This window comes from Mytilus edulis, chromosome 8, assembly GCF_963676685.1.
Source record: "Mytilus edulis chromosome 8, xbMytEdul2.2, whole genome shotgun sequence".
Lineage (NCBI taxonomy): Eukaryota > Metazoa > Mollusca > Bivalvia > Mytilida > Mytilidae > Mytilus > Mytilus edulis.
In genome coordinates this window covers 13,785,179-13,791,178 of record NC_092351.1, presented here as the reverse complement: position 1 = coordinate 13,791,178, position 6,000 = coordinate 13,785,179, and the positions used below count along the sequence as shown (strand labels likewise).

The 6,000-nt window shown below is 34.0% G+C and overlaps 1 protein-coding gene across 3 annotated transcripts in view; it reads left to right on the top strand.

The window, feature by feature from the left end:
• Window positions 1-3,800: 3,800 nt before the first annotated feature.
• Window positions 3,801-6,000, top strand: part of LOC139484866 (uncharacterized) — a 47,433-nt gene continuing 45,233 nt past the window's right edge. For 2 of the 3 annotated variants that reach the window (XM_071268874.1, XM_071268872.1), the window contains exon 1: window positions 3,801-3,867. The gene's annotated coding sequence lies outside the window, so the exon portion shown is untranslated. The remainder of the gene's footprint in view (window positions 3,868-6,000) is intronic. The other variant, XR_011655176.1, reaches the window with a different exon arrangement.

Here is a 6,000-nt window from a genome sequence, read left to right as displayed (position 1 = left end):
GAGATAATTACCAAATACTCAGATACATATACCCCAGTTTTATGTGGCGACTGGAACTGTGATTTGATGAAATCCTCAAAGAAACCGGCAAGATCAATCTGGATGGAAGAATTTATCAACTCTAAAAAACTTGCATTTAAACCTACTCCTCTAACATTCATCCATCCGAATGGCAATGAGTCATCTACAATTGATTATATCTTTGTGCATAGCAACTTGGCCGACAAAGTCAACAACACCATTAGGCTAGACATGTTACCAAACAATACCTCCGACCATTATCCTTTATTAACAGAAATTGAAATAGAAATGGATTCGGGGAGAGAAAAAGAAAAATTTTTACTTCAAACAAAATTAAATGGGATAAAATTGATTTACTTCAATATCAAGAATGTTTAACCAAAAGCCTCCAAGAGAATGTAATTGATTTCGAAAATGATCCAACTGCAATAATTAAACTAATGGATACCATCATAGCTACTCAAGAAAGTATTGTATCAACATCAAAAAAGTCATCACAACGTAGCAAACATATATGGAATGATGAGATTGAAAATTCCTTAAAAACGAACAAAAAAAGCACTCTATGAATGGGAAATGGAGGGGAAACCACAGATTGGTTAAACAATGCAAGTCAGAAAAAGAACCAAGAAACAACTGCGAAAAGCCAGAAGACAAGAAATTGCACGACAAAGGGATGAATCATTACAGACAATTATGAATTCAAAACAAAGAGACAGTTAAATCTTCCACAAACTAGTTAATGCACAGAGGAAGTCGAAAAGAAATGGCATATCAGATCTATGCGTAGAAGATAAAACGTATTCTACAAGAGAAGAGATACTCCAAGGCTGGAATGAGCATTTTAGCAAGCTTGCAACACCGGAAACTACTGATCTCAAATCTGATACCAACAAGATATTTGATATTGATATCATTGAAGAAATTTGCAAAGAAAATGCGGAACCTCTAGTCTTTACATCAGAAGAAGTTGACAAAGCTATAAACCAGCTTAACACCAACAAAGCGCCAGATATATATTGCATAACAGCAGAACACATCAGATATGGTGGTGATGCTTTACTACAAGGAGTTACAGCAATTATTAACAACATCTGCAAGGAAGCCTCAGTTCCAGATTGCCTAAAACATGGAATACTAACCCCAATCTTCAAAAATAAAGGGTTGCCAACAGATGCAAAAAATTACCGAGGTATCACTGTACTTCCAATTATCAGGAAAATACTAGAAATACTCCTCAGACAGCTGATCAGAGACATTATTGATATTCTTCAAAATCGTCTACAAAGAGGCTTTACTCCCGGAGTTTCTCCACTATACAGTGCTCTCATACTATTAGAATCAATTGCAGAATCCATGGACCAAAAACTACCTATTTTTGTTGCTCTACTGGATGCTAAGGCTGCGCTTTCGATGTCGTCACCCATGATAGCTTGCATCGTAAACTCTTCTTATCAGGAGTAGGTGGAAGACTCTGGCTCTTAATACGCCAACTTAGTAAACCATGATAACCTCCATCAAATGGAATGGTTTAATATCAAATCCATCCCTGTTCACCAAGGAGTACGACAAGGTGGAATTCTCAGTACCGAACTCTACAATGTTTATATAAACGACATTCTAGACCAACTGGAAAATAGCGGTCTGGGTTCCTACATTGGGAATATATATTGTGGTTCGCCGACCTGCGCTGATGATGTCGCCCTGGTTGCAAATTCACCTTCAGATCTCCAGTCAATGATAAGTACAGTTGAAAACTACAGTATTCAGGAAAAGTATAAACTCCAACCCACCAAGAGTCTTGTACTGAAAAATGTGCCCTCCACACGAAATACAGACTTTGAATTTGAGATCAATAATACAGCTATGCTTCAGCCAAGCTCGGCTCTTCATATAGGAATTAAACACAGCTCTGACTTAAAGAAAACAATCAATATTCATATTGAAGGAAATATATCTAAAGCCAGACGGACAATGTATAGCCTAATGGGTGCTGGTCTTCACGGAAAGAATGATCTCAACCCAATTACTTGTCTACATATCTTTCAAATATATATCCTACCTGTCCTTATTTATGGACTAGATATATTACTTCCAGACAAAAAACACATAGAGCCATTAGAAGTATTCTATAGGAAAGCAACGAAACAAATTCTATCACTGCCAAATAATACTGCAGATGCAGCTGTCTATACTATGACAGGAGTAATTCCAATATACAAGGAACAATACATAAAGCTGTCATAAATATCTATAACAAAATATGTGGAATGGAATCCTCAATAGAAAAGGAACTAGCTGAACGACAACTACTTGTGTCTGGTTTCAACTCTCAAAGCTGGTTCTCAAAAGCAAGATGCATTCTAGCCCAATATAATCTACCTTCAGCTCATGATCTAATGCTCAATCCGATCAACACAAATCGACGGAAAACACAAGTAAAAAAAGCAGTTGACAGTGTCTGGCATGATCAATTGAGAACAAAAGTATCCCTATATAGTTCTCTCAATTATCTATCCACTAACAATATACTCTGGCGAAACACTCATCCTTGTCTTGCAAGTGTAGGCACATCATCTCAAGATATAAGTCGTCTTCAAACAAAACTAAAGCTTCTTACAGGCACCTACTATCTTCAAAGCAACAAAGCTTCATTTAAGGTTCATCATAACCTTTTGGCTAAAATGGCCGTATTTACACCCCAAATTTTACTCTGAGTACAGACTAACCTATACACCTGCAACAGTTTTAAGGGATGGCAGGAACTAGATATATAAATTTTAAATGCATTTTATGTTTCAGAAAATTTTAAACTTTTCTAGATTTTGCTATCCATTTTTTTTCGTTCCTGCAGAAGGTGCAAAAATTAACTAAGTAGTGAAAACGATTGAGAAGCTCCCCTCATATAATCAATGTTGTGAGTAGTATTGATTTAAATGGACAATAGATGGACAATAGACACCTGTAAACAATAGGTTATTTAACAGGTTTAAACTGTGTAACTGAGTGGACCGTATCAAATGAAACTCGGGTGTTTATTTATTTTGCTATCTTCTGCAGACTGGAAAAAAATGAACTTCAAAATCCAGGTAAGTTTTTAATTTTCTGAAACGTAGACTTCATATAACTTTTATATATCTAGTTCCTGCCATGCCTTAAAACTTTCCTGGATGTACCAGTTTGTATGTACTTATAGTAATTTTGGAGGTGTAAACACGGCCATATTTTTTCAATTCCTTATGATGAACCTTAATCAAAATAGCGTAGATCCAACCTGCTTACTATGCAAAAAATCCGCAGAAACGGTAGATCACTTCCTTCTGGAATGTAAGACTTTGCATGATATACGCATACCATACCTGCATGAACTTGAAAGCTTTCTTTCTAGCTTTAGAAACTGTACCAAATGCTTTAATCTTACTAACGTTGTAATAGACGCACAGCTCATTTTAGATCCGAGTCACTTATTATGTGCTTGTGGTTGCAGATGCAAATGCACTGACAATTGTTTTATGGTAGAATACATATCCAGAAAATTATGCTATGCGTTTCATGCCAAGAGAAACGAACTCTTAAAGACCTTACCGTCTAGCAAGAGCAAGAGCCAAAGACTGTAGCCAACGTACACCCCACGGGGCGTACATTTATATTTATATTTTTTATATTTTCAAAATAAGTGTGTATAGACATATATATTCATTGTGAAGTGCTCCTTTGAAGGAGGGATTTCCTAATACAGATACAGAATAGTCTACGTTTAGGTCTTTAGTGAACCCTTTGGTTGTTTTTTTTTTTATGTCACATGACATTTTTCATTTGTTTTACTTTCTTCAACTTCAAGTGCTTGTAAGTAGTTTTTACCACATTTACTAACTATTTAATTATCATGGCATATTTTAAACAGTTTATTACATCAAGGTCATTTGATTATGCCATGAATATTTGATTTTGACGTTTTTTTTAGGAAAAAAAGGGGGGTTATGGTATTAGATGAGGTGAGGGGGTATTTAATGAACATTCTGGTTTGGTAGGAATATATGAAAGTTACAGCATGACAAACAAAAGATGAAAATGAATTATCTATTCTACCCCAACCCAAATTATTTAATTTTGTGTGAGAATAGTTTCTAGAATATGAGGGTCTTGGTGAGGTTTTAAGAAAACAGAAAGATTGGCCCTGAAATGAATTTTAACTTTAAAGAATATAGATTTGAAATGGTGCTTATAAATAAGATAAGGGAAATCAAATTATGGACAACAACGATTAAAAAAAAATAATTTGATAATCCCATTCTGAGCATTCAACCACTCATTTATAACTGCATGTTACCTTTAAAATTGAAACAAATTAAATGTTGTGTGTGACATTTTCCCTTACGAGAAGAACTTTAACATTCATGTTTAAATACACAGAGTTTCATTGACTTTGGTACCAAACAAAACAAAACATACATCAATCAACAACAAATGGAAGTTTTTTACGACCTTGATTTGCTATACAGCCCTTGCACAGTCGGCTAACAACAATCATGGACATTATCAATGATTATTTTTATATGTCATGTAATGTTGCGGTTCCTGAGTTTTATTCTCCCTATTTTTAATTCATTGTACGTATTCACCAGCAGCAAATTTCAAATATTTGAAAAGGAGTACATATTAATTATGTCTGTTATTTAAGTTTTTATAAAAAAAGTCAACCAATTTGAAATACTGTTTTCTTTTATCATGATGACTTCAGAATAACGTAAATATAGTACTTTGCAGGTTGTCATTTTCATCGTGAATGCAAAAAAGTTCAACCGTTCAATGATTTGAAGACCATTGAAGAAATACACAACTAATACAAGTGCAGTAATTGCTGAACTTTACATGTAGAATGTGTTTATCTCCAAGTTTATCATGAAATTTCGACTTCAATCCGACTGTTGATTTCTTGTGATTTATTTATTATCCATAATTTGTTGATTCTTGATTCTTTACTATATATATATAAGCGAGTAAATGATCATCACAAAAATTATAGCAAATGTTTTTCTGTATTGAAAATTTGTACAGGTTTCTTCTGTCCATCGAACAAGGTTATAATTTCTTTTGATATGACTTTAAATCATGTCACAGTGAGGTACAGCAACTGAAGCTATATTAGAGTGTACGATGGCTTGGGAATATATATTGGAATGTATTGGTTATGCATTTGACAAAAATGTTTGAGCTGGCTTTCATTTACTGCTAGCAAATCAGAAAACTGACTTTTCATTAATAGTTGACTTGTCTAATGTGATATCTTCAGGTATTTTGTTATTTTTATAACTTTGAGTTGACTGTATATTAGATAGTAAGGCATATTAACATTACTATGATGACAGCAACTATTATTTTTAATGATTTTTATACAACCGCAAAAATTGAAATTTTTTGGTCGTATATATATTGGTATGAAGTCGTCCGAAGACATTTGGTTTTTCGCACTATAACTTTAGTAATTTTAAGTATATAGAAATCTATGAAATTTAAACACAAGGTTTATGACCATAAAAGGAAGGTTGGGATTGATTTTGGGTGTTTTGGTCCAACTGTTTAGGAATAAGGGCAAAATAGGGCCCAAATAAGCATTTTTTGTTTGTTTTTGCACAATGACTTAAGTATGAGTAAATAGAAGTCTATGAAATTTAAACACAAGGTTTATGACCATAAAAGGAAGGTTGGGATTGATTTTGGGTGTTTTGGTCCCAACTGTTTAGGAATTAGGGGCCACAAGGGCCCAAATAAGCATTTTTCTTGGTTTTCGCACATTAACTTTAGTAGAGTACAATGTAAACAGATATCTATGAAATTTTAAAATAAGGTCTATGACCACAAAGAAAGGTTGGGATTGATTTTGGGAGTTTTGGTCCCAACAGTTTAGGAATAAGGGCAAAATAGGGCCCAAATAAGCATTTTTTGTTTGTTTTTGCACAATGACTTAAGTATGAGTAA